General features: G+C 41.5%; 1 pseudogene; it reads right to left on the bottom strand.

Moving 5' to 3' along the window:
* Positions 1 to 24,709, bottom strand: part of LOC140666883 (uncharacterized) — a 29,956-nt pseudogene extending 5,247 nt beyond the window's left edge.
* Between the last annotated feature and the right edge of the window lie 1,366 nt (positions 24,710 to 26,075).

Here is a 26,075-nt window from a genome sequence, read left to right as displayed (position 1 = left end):
CAGAATAAAAGAGGCGATAAAAGAAACGGAGGAGAGAAGAGGAAGAAGAGAGAGAAAGCAGGAAGGATAGTGGGATGAGGAATATAAGGAGAAGAAAAAAGAGGTGAAGAAAAAGTTGAGGGAGTGGCGTAGGGAAGGGGGCGAGAGATACAAGAGTAAGAAGAGGGAGTATAATGAGTTGTGTGAGAGGAAAAAGAAGATAATGAAAGATGGGAGAAGAAGGCAAGGAAGGTTAAGAAAGAAGGCGAGGTGTGGGAGCTAGTGAATATGGAGAGGAAGAGGGAAAAGAGGAGAGTGAATGAGGAGATCGGGATGGAGGAATGGAGAAAGTATTTTATGCGGTTGCAAGGAGGAGTAGAGAGTAGAGTGATCAAAGGGTACAGGGTTAGGAGGGAGGGGGAGTGGGATGAGGAAAAGATTGGGATAGAAGAGATTAGGGGGATAATAGGGAGAATAAAAAATGGAAAAGTGGCAGGGATAGATGGGATACCAGGGGAAGTGTGGAAGTACGGGGGAGGAGAATTAGAGAGATGAGCATGAAGATTCTGTAATAAGGTGTGGGGAGGGAAGGGATGGCCAGAGGAATGGGGAGAGAGGGTGGTGATACCATTATTAAAGAAGGGGGAGGGAGATAGGGTGGGGGACTACAGGGGGTGACGTTGATGCCAACGCTGTATAAAGTCTATGCGACAGTGTTGGCAGAAAGGCTAAGGGAAGAGGTAGAGAAGAAGGAGATAGTGTCTCCAAATCAGACGGGATTTAGGAAGGGGATGGGAACGATGGACAATGCATATGTGTTGAATTATCTGATAGGAAGGCAACTGGAAGGAAGGAAGGGAAGGATGGTGGCAATATTTGTAGATTTAAAGGCGGCGTTTGATTCAGTGAATAGGGAGGTTTTGTTGGAATCGATGAGAGGACGAGAGGTAAGAGAAAAACTGGTAAGGAGAATAGAGAAGATAATGGGAGAGACAAAGAGCAGAGTGGGACAGGCGATGGGGAAGAGTTTTTGGACTGGGAAGGGAGTAAGACAGGGATGCTCTCTGAGTCCAATGTTGTTTAATATCTTGATTGCGGACTTGGAGGAAGAAATGGGGAAAGTAAAGTGGGGAGGAGTGATGCTAGGGGGAAAGAGGGTGTACACATTAGCATATGCGGACGATTTGGTGTTGATTGCGGAGGAGGAGGAAGGGATGAGAAGTATGATGAACAGGCTGGAAAAAAAAGGCTGGATAGAAAGGGGCTGGAGGTAAACATAGGGAAGACGAAAGTTATGAGATTTAGGAGAAGAGGGGAAGAAGAATGACAAAGATAAGTTGGAGGTGGAAGGGGAGGAGGTGAAAGAGTACAAGTATTTAGGGTACACGCTACAGAAAAACAGTGGTCAGGAGGCACAGGTGAGAAATAGAATTAGGAGGGCGGCAGTGTTAATGGGACAGGTATGGGGGATAGGAAAGAGGAGGTTCGGAGGGAACTGGGAAAGGAGGATATGGCTTTTCTATAGGTTGATTTGGGCAGTGTTAGGGTACGGGGTGGAGATATGGGGATAGAAAGAGAGGAAGGGGATGGAGAGGATACAAGAGAGATATCTAAGATGGGTTCTTGGAGTAGATATCAGGACGCCGGGATATATGGTGAGAAAAGAATTGCAGAGGGAGAAACTAAGGGTGAGAGCGGAAAGAAGAGCATGGGATTTTGAGAAGAGGTTGAGGGAGGGAAAGGGAGGGGAGCTGGCGAGGAGATGCATGGAGGAGATGAAGGATAGGAGTAAGACAGGGGAAGTGGGCTCAAAGTGGGAAGAGGAAAGAGAGGGTTTTTTTAAGGATAGAGGGATAAGAGTGATGGAGGAGAAGGAGGAGAGGGGGAGGATTGGTATAAAAGAATAGAGGACAGGGATAGAGATGAACAGAGGAAGGAAAGAAGGGGAAAGATGGAGGAGGCAAAATTTAACAGATGGTACAAGGAGGTGAAGGGGGAAGGGATACCGGGGTATCTGAAAAAAGGATGGGAGCAGAGCAGATGGAAAAGGGTGGTGAGGTTTAGATTGGAGAGCAAGATAAAGGAGAGTAAATACTGGGAAGAGGAGGCGAAAAGACGATGCAGAATATGCGGAGGGGAGACGGAGACATGGGAGCATGTGTGGGAGGGATGCAAGGAGTGGAAGGTGGGAGAGGGAAGTTGGCAGGATAATGTGAGATGAGTTTTAGGAGAGGAAGGAGAGGGAGAGGGATGGATGAGGGAAATTGAAAAGGAGAGGGTTATAGGGGGGATGGTGGAATGAAAAAGAATGAAAAAAGAGGAAAGAATGAGAATGAATAGTAGAAGAAGGGAGAGAATGGTTCGAGGGTGTCACGTCCAGCGCCTCCGCTTGACACCAGTCGCCGTCCGTTGACTCCATACGTCACCTGTTAAGTAGACATAGTAAGCGTTAAGCACCTATAAAATTCTTTTACTTTCCTTTTCTTTTTATATATATATATATATATATATAGTTATTATCAAAAATAGATTAAGCCGATAAATACCTTTTATTATGTTTCCGGCTAAAACATCCTTTTCCTTTTTTTTTCTTCTTTTTCTTCTTCTTTCCTGTTTTATCCCCATCACTGGTTCTCCCCTATCACCTACCTAAAAATGAAGGAAAATAATTAATTAATTGTCCAATGAAAATTCTCACCTATTTTCCGGCCACCCGGTATATCACCTTCTGGTCCGCCTCCTCAGCACCTGAAAAAGAGAAGAGAAACGACCCACCAAGTCGGTCGAACATCTTAATTTTATTATAATTACCCATTTAGTTTTGTCACTCTAGTTGCAGTATCTGAAAAATAAAAAGGAAACATAATATTAAGTATGCGTCAATAGAATAACGTAAATTAAGTAATAGCGATAATATAAACCAATGTTCACTCCACCTCGTCGTCATCACTCTTACTAAACACAAACATACACGTACACATCACCATAGACACACGCATCGAGAATTAACCACCACCCGGTATAACAAAAATATAAAGTAAATCTATATAACAAGCTAAAATCACTCAAGGAAAGAGATCGTAACTGCGAATGAGCGGAAATACAACTCCCGATACATGTTCACCTTAATAAATTGACACCCGGTATATAAACTAACATTGTCATATTATCCAAACATTAGTATAAAATAGTGTTTAACAACCGACCGATTCATTTGGTTAAATTCCATAAGCTTCATATAATAAACTCCGATCGGTACTTTCGGGACACCCTGTATATGAACTTTCATTAATTATTAAAACTGAGCAAGCCAAGTAACTCGTATGTGCAATTGCAACTTCCTATGCACAGTCTAAATCACTTTTCTCAATATATCAAAAGTTGTCGCAACATCGAAAAGCACCCAATTTTTAACGATTTAAACATCACATAAAAAACCCGCCCAGTGACCTTAATTAATTATTTCCTGGCGCCTTGACTCATAAGGAACCAAAAAAGGTAGCAACTTATAGGGCTACAGCCCCGCCATAAAAAGTTAAGCGCACATTGTTATAGACCCATTTTGCTTCAGGAACACCTCATATTTTCAACTTTAATAATTTATTTATTTTAATCCGCACCTCCAATATATAATTATGCCTTCACTATTAAATGCAGTTTTATATCCCAAAGCCGAATTAATACCACAATAACGTACATGTCTAACGATTCTGTCACCCAAATATAATAACTTGTCAATTTTACTCATATTCCACCGCAGCGCAGTGATTTCATTAAATCCAAATTTTAACAATAATAAAAGATTCGATCAAACCCATCTTCTGCATAATAATTCCTTACCATGAATCCAATTTGGTTTGCCAATAAAAATCCGGTCAGCTATCATTTATAATTATTTCATATATCAACCATGGAGATAACTTGGTGCATGCACATATACATATATATATATATATATGCGACTCGCTGCAGATATCATAATCCACAGATGTTTTAAAGGCAAATTATAATGACCTGACAAGAACTCCTCGAGGCTCAGACAATATTTAAGTAATCAATTAAAACCAATAATAATTAAAATGAACCACTCATAATACATATATATATATATATATATTATAGTGAAAACAATATAAATATCCCATAAAGAGTTTAAAACGAATAAAGCTCTGGAAGATAACTAAAGTTAAATAGTCACACTCAATATATACAATTACTTAATTAACTCTTACTTATACAAGGTGTCTGAAATAACTTGAACGTGATAATATTCTCAAAACTTCGTTATCATTTTATTGAGGATGAATGATAATTACAATATACATATGCATAATAAACAAAATGACCATACCTATATATACGGTGGTACGATAATACACACATCATACACTACATAAACCAAGTATAAACGCATAATGAACACCCAGAAATAATTACATAGATACACGCTCCTTAACAAACACACCATAAAATTATATAACAATAGTCACTTAATATACCCGGTGATACAAAAATACGCGCGTTATAAACTTATCATCTACACAATGTTTAATCAGTATCTGACTATTATAGACATATTATCCACCCAGTAACACGCAAATACACACACTCTATAAATAATTTATATACATAGTGACCCATTAGTACGCACAAATAAAGCACTCTCAATAAACCTATTATAAACTTATTACAGGCATATTCATATATTAACATACACATAATCAATGTATCATATACATGGTAACGCAATAGTTTCGGATCTTATAACTAATTCATACATATTCCAAGCGTATCACTTAAATTACACACTCAACCTCTCACAATATAAACTTGTCTTAAATTTATGCATTTATACACACTTACACACTCCTCATCCATCCATTGTAAATATATCACGGCATATTACATGTGCATTTATACCATTATTACATATATATAAATATATAAACCTTTACTACTAGTTATAATGATATACATACATACATATAGTTATATAATAGCGAGTTTAACGTCTGTAGACTAATTTAGATCTTGTAATCCACGAATAACATTATGCGACATCATAGATAATTGTTAATTAATAAGTTAATTAGCGTAATGCTCTCATATCTCTACAATTATTTAAGTACAACGCTATAATACAATGCGGCGATAAGTAATTAATCAGATAAGTTATCGTAACGCTAGTAATAATTGCGATATATCTAGAAATAACGATATAGATATTACATTATAATGCTAGTCCCGAAGGTTCTAGAACATTCAGGAACCGCCGGATCACGTGAAAATTTCGGACAAACACCGTGATAGCTTACTATTGCCCAGCGCGTGATACCCGTGACAAACAAGCATGACCAGGATCGGACCACGTTGCGCGCGCTATAATTCAGAAGGTGGGAGCCCTCAGCGACCACGGGTATATAAACGGGAGCACCGTGTGCTCAAAAATCTGAGTATTCAGTTCTCGCCTAGACAGTTCAGATCATTAGACAGTTCAGATCATATTTAGTATTCGGCTTTCGCCCGACAGTAAAATCTGTTGTACGGTTCGTTCCGACCATTCAGTTTTCGCATAATCAGTATTCGATCAGCAGTCAATACTCGATTCATACAGTACCCAGTAAATTCATTGTACGTACAGACAGTCATTTATACGATTTAATAATCGGTTATCCTTATAACATTCAATCATACATACGCTCTCGCAAGTTTTCGCGCAGTGTAATTAATATTATATCTTCGAATCAGTGGTTTCTAGTTCATTACGGTATTATTCACACAAAATCATTAATTCAGAGAGACTTCGAGACTAGCATATCGCGAATACTATTAATTAGCCTTCAGTTCTTACGTTTACTGTCGTATAAATCTATTCTTGATTATTTGTATCTACTGTTACTATTATATTTCCTTTCTCTTTATCGATTTCCACGGCGCTCACAATACATATCGAATTCTATCTATCACTTTTAAAGATATTTTATCTAAATTTTCGTTTGCAGTGAATTACTTCTATCAACAATATAAGCGTATTATCTTTTCCTCTCCATGCAATTGTTAATGCCGCCTATCTATAATATCGTTTACGCGTCCGAAACCAGTCTGTGCGTGAAATCATAGTCGAAGGAAAGTTCTATTAACTAATGTTGTAATACTAATATTGTAGATCCACATTCTTGTGTACACCCGCGTTACAGTGTGCTTCCCAGTGGTTCCTGTAACACATAACAATTTAGTGAAGTGAGTACGTTGTCGTAATTATTAAGATATATTCGTGTAATCATTAATCATATTGTTTACGTGTAATTACTCGAAATATACATACTTGTGTCAGTTCGCGGCCCCTGTCCATTCCGGGCGTCGGTCATCTTTTCGGTGTCAATTCTTCTCGCCGTTAACCTCTCGCGTCTATACCTGTAAATATAAAGACAAGCTTTCTATTCTAATTTTAATATTGAAATTATCGGGCAAATTAGTGCTACTTATCTGACGAGGTCATCCTTCCTTCAAGCCTACTTCGGGCTCTCTCTTTCATCCTGCGGCGACGCGCGCCTCCTCCAGGGCGTTCTTGTATTCCCTATAGCTTCTTCCTATATATTTTTTTTTTCTCTTTTCTTTCTTTCTTTTTTTTTCTTTTCTTTTCCCTTATCCGCTCACCAGTGGCAAGGTCCGCGACGTCCGCCTTGACATACCCAGAGCCTCAGATATCTGTAACTTATAATCGAAGAGATTAATATTTTATTCGGACGTCTTCATAGGGAATGTCATTAGACAGAGAGCGATAACCATTCTTACCTACACCGTAGGGCGCCTCCTCCAGGGCGACCTACATCCTTCCTACGTAGTGTGCCTCTTTCAGGGCGATTCTACGTCCCTTCTAGCAGTGCGCCTCATTCAGGGCGGCTCTGCCTTCATCCTTCGTAGTGCGCCTCCTTCAGAGCCGGACTACCCCTCTCTAGGTCGCACGCCTCTCTCAGGGCGAACGACTCTCTTCTCCGAGGAGCGCCTCTTTCAGGGCATTCCGCCTCCTAGCGTGCAGCGCGCCTCTGTCAGGGCGATCTGCCTCCTCTCAGTCCACGAACCGCGCCTCTGTCAGGGCGTCTCTCACAATTCCTCCGATCGCTCTTCTTGATCTAAAATATAGAATAAATATTAAATTAAAGTAAACTCATTAAGGCTCACCCTGTCCCCGCAACCCGTCAGATAAGGTCAAGTCAACTCGTTTACCAATTTACTTTAACGCGTATGTTTTTTTTTTTCCTTTTCATCACTCGCGTTACTATTACTAACCCCAGTCTATACCCCTCCGCGTATTCAACTATGGCGTCGATTATGATTTCGCTTACCTTCTTAGCTGCGTCATGGGTCGGTCACGTCGAGCAGGGCGTGCTCACCAATTGAAGCGCCTCATCCGGTCACTATACCAAGGCGGCTCCTACCTGACGGTCCGAACAGCTGCGTCGCCACCAGGTAGTCAGAGCCCAGCATCCGTCGGGTATTTCACTTACCCTCCACCGGGAACCCATACATCGGAGTCATCAACCCCTGACCAGCTACACGACGCCGTCACACCACCGGCATCCAGTAGCGGGGTCGTCGCTTCCTCACATAGGCCCTTACCGCCTATCGAATACCGTCCGTGGCCCGTGCCCCTGCCGTTGATAGACTTCGGGATTACGCAACCGAGGATCATTTCCTCCCAGGCTTTCTTCGGGCGAGTATGCATCCTGTCGTCCGCTGAAGCACCTATCAATTCGCCTCCTGATAACCGTCCGTGATTTAATTGTCTAATCGTCTTGAAAAATATAATATAACTGTACATATATGTTTATTATAAAATAATGATAAATACATAAAAATCAGTATACGTAAACAATCTGCATTCATTGTCTACTCACTTCACATCCTCCCTATTATCTATTACGTCCCGACCTCTAGTTTCCGGTGCACCGCTACGCTGATCGTGACAGGTTTACCGCTCGGCCACCGCGATCCGCGTACACCAACCATCGTAACCGCACCTCGCTCGCGAACGCAGAGGACGTAACAACTGGTGACAGCGGCGGGACGTAAACAACTGGTGACAGCGGTGGGATGTTACCGCTAAAAATCAGTGCAAAAATAAAAGTTACTACTCTTCGTTATCGAAAACGAGTACATTTTCTCATGAAAATCTTTCTTTCTTAAAATCATCATCGCGAATTATTTCTTTTACTAGTCTCGAAGGAAATTAAAAGTAAAGTTACAATTAAAGTTTTTTCAAACCTCAATAAATAAATAAATCGGTCGTTGTCCATCAATCCTTATACCTTAATACTACTTCAAAATTCTTCGTAAAATATATGTATCCATGTTATATGTATCCAAACTAATTTAACCACTAACCTCTTAGGTGATAATTACCTGTTCATAATCGTGATAACTGGTGATTGTACGCGATTCCGCTTTCGCATACCCGCAACAAAAAGAAATTATATACGCACAATCGTTCGCAACCGCGAGTCCTGCTATACCATCGATAATAAATACTTACCTTTAAATATGGCTCAATCCGATGATCTCTCGGGGAACATAGAACGCGAAAACCATGAGGAAGCTTTTAGAGATCTACGCGAAAAAGAAAGAGAATTAAAAATCCGAACTGAAATGTTGGAAAACATGATGCGCGCGTTCGCTAAAAATCTACCCGGTTTGCAGGCCTCGAGCCCAGCGGACGTAACAAATAACGCGCCTCCATCGTTTAACATGTCGAACGCCTCGTATAACGATATCAAGCCCACGACCTCAGCCGCCGGAATCGACGGTTCTCATTATCCTATGGGATATCCGAAATCATATCTGCGCGACGCTCTCGAACTGGTGCCGAAATACGACGGGCATAACATCCCCGTGCTACAATTCGCTAGGGCATGCAAAAGGGCAAAAGAATCGGTACCGTTGGTAGACGAAGCATTATTTGTCCGTATGCTACGAAATAAATTAACGCACCACGCATATTTAGCCGTAGAGGATGAAATCCACCCGACCGTGGAAAAATTTCTCGACTGCCTCAGGCGAACTTTCGGTCCCGCTAGAAGCTCGAACTATTATCGCGGACAATTAAGCATGGCATACAAAAAGCCGAACGAGCACATACTTGACTACATCGGGCGTGTTAAGGATCTGAAAACGGCCATAATTGAAGGAGATCAAGTCCAACTCGGTAGACCGTTATCCGAAAATGAGATTGCCGGAATAGAAGGTTTCGCGTTAGAAGCGTTTTACGAAGGACTTCCACGCGAATATAGAATAGAACTTCGCGCTGAAGGATATAGTAGCCTCCCCGACGCCTGCTCTAAAGTGGTCACAATTAATAAACGCCTAGAAAGAGAGGAGATAAGATACAAGAGCACTCGAAACGCGAACGGTAACAATAATCACAATAGTAACGCTGCACCGGCCCCCGTGACGCAAATTCTCCAACGCGATCAGACTGCGGTAGCGAATACGCCGCCCGGTCCCGGGAATGCACACGAACGAAAAATTTGCGGGTACTGCCAAAAGATCGGACACCTCATACACGAGTGCCGTAAACGACAGTATCGCGAAAAGTACAATAACAATAATAATAATAATTTCAATAATAATAATAATTATTCCAATAACTCTCATAATACGCACGCTAATAGTAATATGAATAATCCACCTCCGCGAAATTCGGGAAACCGAACAGAGGTCTCGGTCAACGGAGCGTCCCGAGGCCCTTTCCAAATCCGCTCCACCCTCTGCATGGAAGGGAAACCAGATCCCTTCACGTCCTCCGAGGAGACGACGGAAACGTACCGGCCGTCGAGCTCGCATCACCGTCTTTCCGAGGACCAACAGCCTTCATGCTCGATACAGGAGCACAGCCTAATATAATAAAGAAAGGTTGCATTAAATCCGATATTCAAATCAGCAACAAGGAGACTATCCAATTAACGGGTATCACCGAAAATGTTGTCACCACTCTGGGATCCGCCATAGCATACGTTTCGGAAACCCCAGTAGTTTTCCACGTGGTAGCCGACGAATTCCCTATAATCACACAGGGCATATTAGGTTCGTCGTTCTTCACTGAACATAACGCGTGCATTAATTACGGTAATAAGTTAATCACGTGGCGCGACTGCGCGTTTCCATTCAAGGACAAGGAGTCCATTGTCATACCCTCACGTATGAAGCTGGGAATCACGGTCCGCATAGCTAATCCGGAAATTAAAACGGGTTATCTCGCCCCGATACGCGCCCGCGACGCGGTCTTCGCCGGAGATGCACTTGTCACGTGTATCAACGACAAGGCATATATCGGCATCACGAATACATTAGACGAAGAAGTAGAAATTATAATACCTACCGTTACGCTAACAGAAGTAACAAAAATATCACAGGACCCCCCTTCCAGGGAGCCTCTGAGGCAACCCTCTAGCCCATCGGGCAATAGTCCCGTCAAAATTCAAGCGAGCAAAAGCCTTCGCACCCAAGAAGCACGCACTGCACCTGCAACGAGTCAAGATAATTTTACTACATGCAAAAATAAACAACCAAACAAACTACACAATAACACAAAGACCAAGATACACATTGAAAACAACAAACAATCAAACTCATCATTTAACAAACAAAATACGCTACAAAACCAAAATACATTTACCCCCTCTCTTCCTCTTCTTAATACACCAACACAAAACGTCGATCCCGACTATCATCTCTACGGGCAGGAGCACTGCCTTCCCCTTGTCGCACCAAGGTGCGGCGTCGACCTAGGTCGACATCCCAATACCTCTCCCGATTATCCCCCATCCCTTTCTACAAAAAATGCAACACTTCAAGCTACAATCGTTTCTACGCACACGTCCCTTGATTCTAATACTATTATCACAAATCATTCTCACATTACTTACACAGAAAGGGGATCCTTATCTCCGCCGGCGAACGACGATGCCGCTCTCGCGTCGGTGCGAACCCCTTCCTCTGGTCTCGGCCCAGGCGGTCAATCTTCTATAATTGCTCTTCCTTACTTTCCTCTAAACCCCGCAAAAGCGGATGACTCACCCCCTTTGTGCGTAGCTACAAATAAGCAACCTGAAACAAATAATAATATACATCATTTCACTCTCATCGACCAGCGTGCATCTAATCTTGCGAAATACAACGACATACACAAAATGCAAATAGTTAATATGGTAAACGAGAAGATACATTGGAAAAACTTAAGGAACTCACCCGAGATACTCACCCAGCGCGAACACAATCATAAGGAAGACTCTACACCGGACAGAATTACTCAAATAATACGACTCTTGCGCCTCGATCATCTTAACGACCTAGAAAAAGAGAATATTTTTGAACTAATAAAACGACACAATGACAGATTCTACGTACCAGGAGAATATCTGGACCAAACTTCAACAATCACCCATAAAATAATCACTTCGGACGAGATACCTATACACACGAAGCAGTATAGATTTCCGCCAATACATCGAGAAGAAATAAATAAACAGGTCAACGAGCTCCTTCAGAAAAATATAGTGACACCATCCACTTCACCGTACAGTTCCCCCGTCTGGATCGTTCCGAAGAAACCGGACTCAACTGGAAACAAGAGATGGCGAATGGTCATCGATTACAGAAGGCTCAACGAAAAAACGCTAGGAGACGCCTACCCTCTGCCAAATATCAGCGATATCCTCGACCAGTTGGGCAGTGCGAAATATTTCTCCGTCCTCGACCTCGCCAGTGGGTTCCATCAAATCCCAATGGATCCCAAGGATGCGCACAAAACAGCTTTCTCTACACCACATGGCCATTACCAATTCTCCAGGATGCCATTCGGACTCAGAAACGCACCGGCCACTTTCCAACGATTAATGGACCAAATATTGACCGGACTGCAAGGTATAGAACTTTTGGTGTACATGGACGACATAGTGATATACGCAAGCTCGTTACGGGAACATGACATTAAAATGGATAAATTAATGAAACGTTTAAAAACCGCCAATCTCACTTTACAACCAGATAAATGTGAGTTTTTGCGACATGAAGTCGTCTATCTCGGGCACGTAATTACAGATACTGGCGTACGCCCTGACCCCCAGAAAGTCTCAGCTGTTAAAGACTTTCCAGTTCCAAGGAGTCTGAAAAACGTACGACAATTTCTAGGCTTATCAGGCTACTACCGCCGCTTCATCCCCGATTTTTCAGGAATAGCTAAACCAATGTCGGACCTCCTGAAGAAAAACAGTACCTTCTCATGGAACAAAAATACACAACACGCTTTTGAGACTCTTCGAAGACGACTCTGCGAAGAACCGGTACTGCAATTCCCGGATTTCACGCGAGAATTCCTGCTCACTACGGACGCATCCGACTACGCTATCGCTGGAGTCCTAAGCCAAGGAACAATCGGCCAAGACTTGCCAATCGCGTATACGTCCAGAGTACTCAATTCAGCCGAAAGGAACTACTCGACAACAGAGAAAGAGCTGCTAGCCATAATTTATTGCGTCGGACACTTCAGACCTTACCTCTACGGGCGCAAGTTTACGCTCGTGACGGATCACCAACCGCTCGCCTGGTTAAACCGAGTGAAGGACCCGACCTCTCGCCTTATGCGATGGCGCCTGAAACTCGAAGAATACGAATATACAGTCGCATACAAGACAGGTGTCACGAACAAAAATGCCGATGCCCTGTCCAGAAATCCTATAACCGCTACTGTTTCCATTCTCCCGATCGAAAAAAAACGCATACGTCTCCCTCAGAAAGTACGAGACCTAATTACAAGCACTGACGATGACAGTTCTGATGATGAAAGGCGTCGGAAAGTACCTACCAGAAGGTCTACGGTCGAGAGTGAAATAATCACCTCACGGCCGTATGTTGTAGCTTCCGACTCTTCTGAGGAAATATTTGACAGTAAACCTCTATCATCCGGTCCACCTCCCCCCACATCTTCCCATCCTTCACCTTCCCCACGTTTCACGAATAACCAACAATCACCACCGTTAATTACGAAAGGACTCTTGGACCTCCTTGACGAACAGACGAACAATGAACGCGTCGATAACGTAGCGCAATTTCAGTCACGAGGAAAAACAATATCACACTTACCTTCTATACCCCCAGAACCTCCACCCGACCCCGTGACAGAACCGCCGGACGAAACCACTGTTGACGACAACAGCGATAAGGAATTCGATACCTTGGAAATTCTTCCCGAAGAAGAAACTCTGCAAATGAGACCAGAATTAATAACCACCCATAGCACAAGATGCCGTATAAAAAAACGCAACATACCATTACTGAATTGCAACGATAACACAATCATACTGGTCACCGTTGATAAACACCCCTTCGATAAAGGAGCTATGGAATTACAGCAAGATGGATACCTACCTCCGCTAGACGACTTAATGCTCGGAAGAGCGCGAGTCTATCCATCCATAGACGCGGGACGACACATTATAGTACTACCTGCAAAAGAGAAAAGAACAACATTATTGGACGAAGAAATCTTAAAGGAATGTTTCAGATCAACCCTCGACGTGATGACGGAATTACAACTACATACTGTTAGCATACGAGAGACACCCAGCCTCGACACGATACCATGGGATCGAGTCTTACAGACACTGCAAGCGATACTCTCCGAAAGGCCCGTCACCATCAGCATATGTCATGGACCAACCGTCACCCCTCCGGTAGAGGACCGTACAGCGATAATCCGCGAAAATCACGAATCTGCCGTCGGTGGACACAAGGGCGTCACGAAGACGTACCAGCGAATTAAACAAAGGTTTACATGGAACAAAATGAAAGGCGATATATTAAACTACATCAGGAATTGTCGAACGTGTCAATCTATGAAACTAGTCAGAAGGAAGACTCGACAACCAATGATATTGACCGACACACCTGGACGCGCCTTCGACAAAGTGGCTCTCGACATAGTAGGACCACTCAGAACCACTCCTAGCGGCAACTCATACGTTCTAACGATGCAAGATCTCCTCACAAAATACTCAGTATACGCACCACTACCAGACGCTAGAGGCGAAACCACGGCGAACGCCTTTATCCACTATTTTATCTGTCGTTTTGGATGCCCCCGAAGCATACTCACCGACCAAGGGACGAACTTTACCGGTGTACTCATGAAAAGCGTAACCAAAAAGTTCCGTATCCAACACTTCCGAACGACTGCTCACCATCCACAATCTAATGGGTCACTCGAAAGGTCGCACCTCGTTCTAATGGAATACCTGAAGTGCTTCGTCAATAAGGAAGAAGCATGGGACGACCTCATTGAGCGTGCCAGTTTTTCGTATAATACCTCAGTACACGAAGGTACCGGGTACACACCTCACGAATTGATCTTCGGACGTGTCGCCAGAGTTCCATCGGGACACAACCCCGAAGAAGATCCTGAAACATATCACTCCTACTTAACAAACCTGTTCGAAAAAATCTGTGATATACAGGAAGTCGCTAGAGCTAATCTCATTAGGGCTAAAGAGCGCTCCAAAAATTACTACGACAAACGCGTAAACCCGACGACTTTCAACGCAAACGATAACGTCTTTCTATTAAACGAGAGTAAAACAGATAAATTCGGAAAAGAATATCACGGCCCGTAACGCATTATCGAAATCCTCGACCACGAAAACGTGCGAATTCAAATTAATAAATCAACGCGAATAGTGCACGTCAATAGACTACGGAAAGCCCACTACGGCGAACCAGGATGACTACCTTTCTTCTGTTTCAGATTGGATTACTCAGTTATCTTCTCCATTTTCTGGTTCAGACCGGAACGTACTGTTCTACATTTTTCTCTTAAGCAGAATCAACATAGAGTTCACAATGGCCTCACTGATCGTCTTCCTAGCGTATCTGGCAACCCAGGACTGCAACGCCCTCGTAGGCTACGACTGCAACACGCCGTGCGACAACGGGACCACCATCTCGCTGCTCGATAACAACGCCTGTCGATTACACGGGAAGCTTCCAATCACCCGAGATGTGAGCGTGGAGATCCTCGCGAAGCCCAGACTCACCACAGCGGACGTACTAAGCTGCCGCATAGAGATAGACTACGTGATCAGCCACACGGACCACACCACGAGGGAATCTACAACACCTACCAGCAATAAACGACATTACTTATCTGTATCTGCTCCTGTATGCATGCACATACACGCACAAGGGAAACTGCAATTCGGGAACCAGACCCTTGACGGCCTTTCCGCCAACCGCGTGAATAGCCGCACTATTCCGCCGACCGAAACCGTCAGCGCCCACAACCTGCCATCAGACGACCTGAAAACAAAACGCGTCATAAACGTGTACTTGCACATAACGTTCAAACGGACCATTGTCAAGATCGACACGATGGAAACCAAGATATTCTTACCTAGTGGTGCTAGTTGCACATACATCGACCTTGAATGCACCGACGAAGAGGGCTTTCATAATTTCTGGTCCCCCTTTGTTCACGGAGGATGCACTCAACTACGGCATACCGTCTTGTATAGAGGAATTGCCAAAAGACTACAAATTACGGGACGTCCCACGGCATACGCCTTAACGGTAGAAAACACCAACCTGCTCGCGTTTGCTCGAGCGCGTCACGACGTCTGCAACGCCACTGTGATACAGACCGAAAACCCCCGACTAGTAATACGGGAAATCAACGACTCTTACGTAAAGAATCAACCATCCGTAAATAAGGTGCACCGATCTCACCACTCGTACTTTTCGTACAAGAGTAACACAAAGACAGACCTGAGCGTAGAAAATACCTACGAAGACCTTGTCATGAGGAAATGCCTCACGGAAGTAACAAAATTACACGCCTTGACCGCCATGGCTCACCAAGACCCTCCATCATTTGCGTACGCCGTCACAAAAACACCAGGATACTCAGCGCGCGTACGAGGGGAAGCTGTACAAGTATTTCGATGTACTCCTGTACCTGCACGGATCAGGGCCACGGAAAGCTGTTTCCAGGAGCTCCCAGTAATAATAGACGGGAAGCCCATGTACCTAAAGCCAAGAACACGCGTTATATCTGGCGAAGGCACAGAAATTGAATGCGATCCGCTTGCTACGGCAATGTACAAAATGAGAAACAAATGGTACGTATTCACTCCAGAGTTGAAAGTGTCTGCTATCGATCCTCAAGGCCTCCAATCAAGAACGCTACCATGGGGTCAACATATCGACGAGTTAAACGAGATTCACGAGCACTCGGACGTACAGAATCCAAGCACAGACGACTCTCCAGGACGACCAGACCACTCGAGCCCTGTATACATCGTGGAGGTCTCGGTAACAACAACAGTTATTGGTGGAATTATAATACTCACCTTATTTATCATCTTGAAAAGCCTAGCAAGAAAGTTAAGCTATCGAAACTCGAGCCTGAAAAATAAAAACATATTAACAAATGATGATATGTTAATGACTGATGATAGTGCCAACTCTCAAAAACCAACCAAACAGGAAACACCTGCCAAGACACTCAGCAATTCTCCATTATCGCGCCCAATGATAGATCACCGAATCCAGAAGGACATCTCTCATGAATCCACGGATACGATGACGATTCACCACTCTTCCAAGGAGAGGACTCCCGCCATATCTTCAGAGATCGCCAACCTGCGAGAAGCCTACTTGCACTTGGAACGAAAGATCAACCGTCTATCAACCGCACCGTAAGCCGAGTTCAACGAGCTCACCGTCGCATCATTTCACGCTGCTCCACTTTTAAGGAGGGGGGTGTCACGTCCAGCGCCTCCGCTTGACACCAGTCGCCGTCCGTTGACTCCATACGTCACCTGTTAAGTAGACATAGTAAGCGTTAAGCACCTATAAAATTCTTTTACTTTCCTTTTCTTTTTATATATATATATATATATATATAGTTATTATCAAAAATAGATTAAGCCGATAAATACCTTTTATTATGTTTCCGGCTAAAACATCCTTTTCCTTTTTTTTTCTTCTTTTTCTTCTTCTTTCCTGTTTTATCCCCATCACTGGTTCTCCCCTATCACCTACCTAAAAATGAAGGAAAATAATTAATTAATTGTCCAATGAAAATTCTCACCTATTTTCCGGCCACCCGGTATATCACCTTCTGGTCCGCCTCCTCAGCACCTGAAAAAGAGAAGAGAAACGACCCACCAAGTCGGTCGAACATCTTAATTTTATTATAATTACCCATTTAGTTTTGTCACTCTAGTTGCAGTATCTGAAAAATAAAAAGGAAACATAATATTAAGTATGCGTCAATAGAATAACGTAAATTAAGTAATAGCGATAATATAAACCAATGTTCACTCCACCTCGTCGTCATCACTCTTACTAAACACAAACATACACGTACACATCACCATAGACACACGCATCGAGAATTAACCACCACCCGGTATAACAAAAATATAAAGTAAATCTATATAACAAGCTAAAATCACTCAAGGAAAGAGATCGTAACTGCGAATGAGCGGAAATACAACTCCCGATACATGTTCACCTTAATAAATTGACACCCGGTATATAAACTAACATTGTCATATTATCCAAACATTAGTATAAAATAGTGTTTAACAACCGACCGATTCATTTGGTTAAATTCCATAAGCTTCATATAATAAACTCCGATCGGTACTTTCGGGACACCCTGTATATGAACTTTCATTAATTATTAAAACTGAGCAAGCCAAGTAACTCGTATGTGCAATTGCAACTTCCTATGCACAGTCTAAATCACTTTTCTCAATATATCAAAAGTTGTCGCAACATCGAAAAGCACCCAATTTTTAACGATTTAAACATCACATAAAAAACCCGCCCAGTGACCTTAATTAATTATTTCCTGGCGCCTTGACTCATAAGGAACCAAAAAAGGTAGCAACTTATAGGGCTACAGCCCCGCCATAAAAAGTTAAGCGCACATTGTTATAGACCCATTTTGCTTCAGGAACACCTCATATTTTCAACTTTAATAATTTATTTATTTTAATCCGCACCTCCAATATATAATTATGCCTTCACTATTAAATGCAGTTTTATATCCCAAAGCCGAATTAATACCACAATAACGTACATGTCTAACGATTCTGTCACCCAAATATAATAACTTGTCAATTTTACTCATATTCCACCGCAGCGCAGTGATTTCATTAAATCCAAATTTTAACAATAATAAAAGATTCGATCAAACCCATCTTCTGCATAATAATTCCTTACCATGAATCCAATTTGGTTTGCCAATAAAAATCCGGTCAGCTATCATTTATAATTATTTCATATATCAACCATGGAGATAACTTGGTGCATGCACATATACATATATATATATATATATGCGACTCGCTGCAGATATCATAATCCACAGATGTTTTAAAGGCAAATTATAATGACCTGACAAGAACTCCTCGAGGCTCAGACAATATTTAAGTAATCAATTAAAACCAATAATAATTAAAATGAACCACTCATAATACATATATATATATATATATATTATAGTGAAAACAATATAAATATCCCATAAAGAGTTTAAAACGAATAAAGCTCTGGAAGATAACTAAAGTTAAATAGTCACACTCAATATATACAATTACTTAATTAACTCTTACTTATACAAGGTGTCTGAAATAACTTGAACGTGATAATATTCTCAAAACTTCGTTATCATTTTATTGAGGATGAATGATAATTACAATATACATATGCATAATAAACAAAATGACCATACCTATATATACGGTGGTACGATAATACACACATCATACACTACATAAACCAAGTATAAACGCATAATGAACACCCAGAAATAATTACATAGATACACGCTCCTTAACAAACACACCATAAAATTATATAACAATAGTCACTTAATATACCCGGTGATACAAAAATACGCGCGTTATAAACTTATCATCTACACAATGTTTAATCAGTATCTGACTATTATAGACATATTATCCACCCAGTAACACGCAAATACACACACTCTATAAATAATTTATATACATAGTGACCCATTAGTACGCACAAATAAAGCACTCTCAATAAACCTATTATAAACTTATTACAGGCATATTCATATATTAACATACACATAATCAATGTATCATATACATGGTAACGCAATAGTTTCGGATCTTATAACTAATTCATACATATTCCAAGCGTATCACTTAAATTACACACTCAACCTCTCACAATATAAACTTGTCTTAAATTTATGCATTTATACACACTTACACACTCCTCATCCATCCATTGTAAATATATCACGGCATATTACATGTGCATTTATACCATTATTACATATATATAAATATATAAACCTTTACTACTAGTTATAATGATATACATACATACATATAGTTATATAATAGCGAGTTTAACGTCTGTAGACTAATTTAGATCTTGTAATCCACGAATAACATTATGCGACATCATAGATAATTGTTAATTAATAAGTTAATTAGCGTAATGCTCTCATATCTCTACAATTATTTAAGTACAACGCTATAATACAATGCGGCGATAAGTAATTAATCAGATAAGTTATCGTAACGCTAGTAATAATTGCGATATATCTAGAAATAACGATATAGATATTACATTATAATGCTAGTCCCGAAGGTTCTAGAACATTCAGGAACCGCCGGATCACGTGAAAATTTCGGACAAACACCGTGATAGCTTACTATTGCCCAGCGCGTGATACCCGTGACAAACAAGCATGACCAGGATCGGACCACGTTGCGCGCGCTATAATTCAGAAGGTGGGAGCCCTCAGCGACCACGGGTATATAAACGGGAGCACCGTGTGCTCAAAAATCTGAGTATTCAGTTCTCGCCTAGACAGTTCAGATCATTAGACAGTTCAGATCATATTTAGTATTCGGCTTTCGCCCGACAGTAAAATCTGTTGTACGGTTCGTTCCGACCATTCAGTTTTCGCATAATCAGTATTCGATCAGCAGTCAATACTCGATTCATACAGTACCCAGTAAATTCATTGTACGTACAGACAGTCATTTATACGATTTAATAATCGGTTATCCTTATAACATTCAATCATACATACGCTCTCGCAAGTTTTCGCGCAGTGTAATTAATATTATATCTTCGAATCAGTGGTTTCTAGTTCATTACGGTATTATTCACACAAAATCATTAATTCAGAGAGACTTCGAGACTAGCATATCGCGAATACTATTAATTAGCCTTCAGTTCTTACGTTTACTGTCGTATAAATCTATTCTTGATTATTTGTATCTACTGTTACTATTATATTTCCTTTCTCTTTATCGATTTCCACGGCGCTCACAATACATATCGAATTCTATCTATCACTTTTAAAGATATTTTATCTAAATTTTCGTTTGCAGTGAATTACTTCTATCAACAATATAAGCGTATTATCTTTTCCTCTCCATGCAATTGTTAATGCCGCCTATCTATAATATCGTTTACGCGTCCGAAACCAGTCTGTGCGTGAAATCATAGTCGAAGGAAAGTTCTATTAACTAATGTTGTAATACTAATATTGTAGATCCACATTCTTGTGTACACCCGCGTTACAGTGTGCTTCCCAGTGGTTCCTGTAACACATAACAATTTAGTGAAGTGAGTACGTTGTCGTAATTATTAAGATATATTCGTGTAATCATTAATCATATTGTTTACGTGTAATTACTCGAAATATACATACTTGTGTCAGTTCGCGGCCCCTGTCCATTCCGGGCGTCGGTCATCTTTTCGGTGTCAATTCTTCTCGCCGTTAACCTCTCGCGTCTATACCTGTAAATATAAAGACAAGCTTTCTATTCTAATTTTAATATTGAAATTATCGGGCAAATTAGTGCTACTTATCTGACGAGGTCATCCTTCCTTCAAGCCTACTTCGGGCTCTCTCTTTCATCCTGCGGCGACGCGCGCCTCCTCCAGGGCGTTCTTGTATTCCCTATAGCTTCTTCCTATATATTTTTTTTTTTCTCTTTTCTTTCTTTCTTTTTTTTTCTTTTCTTTTCCCTTATCCGCTCACCAGTGGCAAGGTCCGCGACGTCCGCCTTGACATACCCAGAGCCTCAGATATCTGTAACTTATAATCGAAGAGATTAATATTTTATTCGGACGTCTTCATAGGGAATGTCATTAGACAGAGAGCGATAACCATTCTTACCTACACCGTAGGGCGCCTCCTCCAGGGCGACCTACATCCTTCCTACGTAGTGTGCCTCTTTCAGGGCGATTCTACGTCCCTTCTAGCAGTGCGCCTCATTCAGGGCGGCTCTGCCTTCATCCTTCGTAGTGCGCCTCCTTCAGAGCCGGACTACCCCTCTCTAGGTCGCACGCCTCTCTCAGGGCGAACGACTCTCTTCTCCGAGGAGCGCCTCTTTCAGGGCATTCCGCCTCCTAGCGTGCAGCGCGCCTCTGTCAGGGCGATCTGCCTCCTCTCAGTCCACGAACCGCGCCTCTGTCAGGGCGTCTCTCACAATTCCTCCGATCGCTCTTCTTGATCTAAAATATAGAATAAATATTAAATTAAAGTAAACTCATTAAGGCTCACCCTGTCCCCGCAACCCGTCAGATAAGGTCAAGTCAACTCGTTTACCAATTTACTTTAACGCGTATGTTTTTTTTTTTTCCTTTTCATCACTCGCGTTACTATTACTAACCCCAGTCTATACCCCTCCGCGTATTCAACTATGGCGTCGATTATGATTTCGCTTACCTTCTTAGCTGCGTCATGGGTCGGTCACGTCGAGCAGGGCGTGCTCACCAATTGAAGCGCCTCATCCGGTCACTATACCAAGGCGGCTCCTACCTGACGGTCCGAACAGCTGCGTCGCCACCAGGTAGTCAGAGCCCAGCATCCGTCGGGTATTTCACTTACCCTCCACCGGGAACCCATACATCGGAGTCATCAACCCCTGACCAGCTACACGACGCCGTCACACCACCGGCATCCAGTAGCGGGGTCGTCGCTTCCTCACATAGGCCCTTACCGCCTATCGAATACCGTCCGTGGCCCGTGCCCCTGCCGTTGATAGACTTCGGGATTACGCAACCGAGGATCATTTCCTCCCAGGCTTTCTTCGGGCGAGTATGCATCCTGTCGTCCGCTGAAGCACCTATCAATTCGCCTCCTGATAACCGTCCGTGATTTAATTGTCTAATCGTCTTGAAAAATATAATATAACTGTACATATATGTTTATTATAAAATAATGATAAATACATAAAAATCAGTATACGTAAACAATCTGCATTCATTGTCTACTCACTTCACATCCTCCCTATTATCTATTACGTCCCGACCTCTAGTTTCCGGTGCACCGCTACGCTGATCGTGACAGGTTTACCGCTCGGCCACCGCGATCCGCGTACACCAACCATCGTAACCGCACCTCGCTCGCGAACGCAGAGGACGTAACAACTGGTGACAGCGGCGGGACGTAACAAGGGGATGAGAATAGTTAAGAAAGAAAGATGAAAGAAACAAGCAAGAGGAAGGAAGCAGAAGTCCGGTGGGGGGAGATGTGTGTGTGTGTGTGTATAAGGGGAGGTGCGAGCAGGAGGGAGCCAAGAGGGTTGCCCACGGTCGCAGGCCCCCCAGGAGATAGGTTAAGTTAGTGATAAGTTAGGTTAAGCTAGTTTTAAGGTAATTTTGTAAGAGTTGAAAACCCCAAAGGGAATCTCTCTCTCTCAATAAACAAACTTATCTATTTATCTATCTATCTATCTACTTATTATTTTGGACATTCGTCAAAAGGTCTTTTTTGGTAAAGGAAATTAATCTTTATTATGCGGATAGGATCAAGTGCGATCTTTCAACCGATGCTTTCAACTGATAGAGGGATTAGAAGTCACGGAGAGAATTGAATTTTAATATTACATAAATTTATTCATAGTTTTGAAAGTATATTACATCAAATTATTGCTAAGTTTGGTTATAAATGTGTGTATATAATATGTGTATACATGTGTTTGTAATTGAATTATAATTATTCTCTAATTTGTGTTTGCGTGAGTACGTGTGTGTGTTAATTGCGGGTGTTACATAAGTACGGAGGTCATCACCCAGAATAATGAAAGGGAGAGTGAGAGTCTAAAGTTTTATGTTCTGGGTGGAAAGATTACATATTTTATTTTTGTTGTAATAAGAAAAAAAACTGTGTGCGTGTTTTTCTGATTCTATCTAATTAAGTTCGCCTTACTATTTTGGTGAAGTTTTACGTTCGGTAGTTTCGTGGTGTTCTCTTCGTCTCGGTGTTGTTCTGCAGCTGAGCGTTGAGGGTTGTGCTCGTGGATCATACACTGAATTTGCGGGGAGCGTCTCAATTGACCACAGATACTTTTGACCACGTTGCTTTTGACCACGTTGCATTTGACCACTTTGCTTTTGACCACGTTGCATTTAACCACGTTACGATTGACCACGCGTTGCATTTGACCACGTTGCAATTGACAACACGTCGCAATTGACCACGTTGCAATTGACCATGTTATTATTGACCACGTTGCATTTGACTACGTAGCTGGTCAATATTTATGTGGTCAATCGCGACGTGGTCAATCGCAACACGTGGTCAATCGCAACATGGTCAATTGCGACGTGTGGTCAATTGCAACATGGTCAATTGCGACGCGTGATCAATCGCAACGTGGTCAAATGCAACGCGTGGTCAATCATAATGTGGTCAAATGCAACGCGTGGTCAATCGTAACGTGGTCAAATGTAATGTGGTCAAATGACTCCCACTCGAATTTGCGTTAAAAGGAGAGCCCGAACGAAAGTTAAGTTTCCGAGGGAAATTACTGGTACAACACTACTGACTATCGACGCCGAATTTCTGAGATGATTGACTTGAAAAGTTCTAAGTGCTTGAAGAGTGTTAAGAATAATGTTTCTAAGCGTTCTCGAATTTCTTTCTTTTTATATAATTTTCCTGAGGCGTGTTGGGCGGGACCACGTATTGAGATTGGTCCGAAGGTATTTTTTCTCCGCCTTGTTTTGATCGTTGCTGAGCTCGTGAAAATTAGGAAATCTTAGAATTTACTCAGCTGTGTTTATTGTTCGGTTACATAAGAGATTGATAATTTGTCGTTGGTCCCTTCTGTACTCGTTTAGAAATCGTGTCTAAATATTTGAGTTACGGTGTGGCAAGAACGGTCTATTTATCGTGCAACTTTTCCTTATTACTAATTGGGCGGTCATCATTTAATCTACGTAGTGACGAACCGTAATGTGTTTCATCATCGATCCCTTCTGTATTTGTTCGAAAATCATGTAATGTTTAAAGTGTTATTTGACAAGAACGGTCTGTTTGTCGAGTGACTTCTCTTTATCGCTTATCAATTAATTCTTATGAGAGGAAGAAACGTGGAGCCGACAGGACATAACATTACAAATAACTTTTTCTGGGAGATAGATTTTCTCTTCATTTGCCTCTAATAAATCAACTTCTTCCGCTTCTGGAACCTCATATTTATCGTAAAAATCTAATGTTTCTTCCTCTTTTAAATGAAGTTTTTCACCTTTTATTTCTAACAGCATACGTTCAATTTTTTTTTATTTCTCTTTCTTGCAAAGTTATCGGAGTTTGTTGATAATTCAAAGCAGTAAAAGTTCCAAAAAGTAAAAGCATTACGTTGTATGGATTTAACTGCACCATTCTGAAATATTAAAATTAAATATATATCTCAAACTTTCATTATATATAAAAAATAATACATTTCGTAATTAATAAAATTGTCTTTTTATGATAGTTATTTTATTTCATGTCTTACTTTCTCTTGTAAAAATATAATAAGGCAAAATAAATTAAGCTATTAAAACATAATAATAATTTTGTATTTTGTGTGTGTTGTGATGATAGAGAAACCACAAAATATTAAAATAGGTATTCTAAAATTTGAAGTAACCAAAAAATAATTTTATAAACAGAAAATAATGGTAAATGTCTAAAATAGCTACTGGAGCAAAAAATCAATTTTTTTCAATACCAATCAACAAAGCTATTATGGAAATGGAATGTAGAAATGCTTTTAAGGAGGGGCAAGTCTTAAGAAGTTATTGAATAACAAGTTATAAAAATAGGATATAAGGTAAATATTCACATAAGGTCAACCCTTTCAGAAATTAATGACCTTGACATATATTATCAAGATCACTGTCCTGAGTAACGTTTAAAAGGTTTTAGCCGTCGCTCGTTCTTTGTTAGAAAGTTATAAATAAAAAATGTTTCATTTCAAAATGCCATATTTATTGCTTTATCTTCATATATATCTTCAATATTTTCATAATACACACACGCATACACGGAGGGGGAGCAAGGGGGGCCTTTGGCCCCCCTCCCGCACCTACCCCGTCCACCTCGTTTCGCATGTACGTTGCAAGACAAAGCAAAGTTTACATAAGTTTGTAGCTTTTCACGCAAAGCGAGGTGGACGAGGTGGGTGCGGGAGGGGGGCTAAAGGCCCCTTTGCACCCCCCCCGTGTGCGTGTGCGTGCGTGCATGCGTGCGTGTGTGTGTGTTATGAAAATATTCCCTGGTCCATATTTATATTATTCCATGCAAAATTTTAAACTACAAACGAATAATTATATTCTATTAGTCAAACTTCTTTTGTTAATAAGGAGGAAAATAATAGTGCAGATTCTGCCAATAGAGATATTATATATGTATAGAGCACGGGAGTGCTATGCTAGCTCATGAGTGGATGCGATAGCGAAATAGAAGGAGAACGCTGCATATGGGCCCCTGCTGTCCTTGTCTATCGCGCATGCGCAAGCTGATACAAGTGCCACTCTCTTTTGCTCACAGAATAACAAGAGTAACATTTTTATAACGCGTATACGCGATAGACAAGGACAGTAGGAGCCCATGTGCAGCGTTCTCTTTCTATTTCGCTATCGCGTTCTCGGCCCCTTCCCGTGCTCTATATCTAATATCTCTATGATTCTGCCTGAAGATTGAACTGGAAAAAAGCGACTTTATAGTTTTGCATATGAATAGTGAATTAGATAATTTACATATA

This window comes from Anoplolepis gracilipes, chromosome 6 (assembly GCF_047496725.1).
Source record: "Anoplolepis gracilipes chromosome 6, ASM4749672v1, whole genome shotgun sequence".
Classification (NCBI taxonomy): Eukaryota; Metazoa; Arthropoda; class Insecta; order Hymenoptera; family Formicidae; genus Anoplolepis; species Anoplolepis gracilipes.
This window is presented reverse-complemented; position numbering and strand designations above follow the sequence as displayed.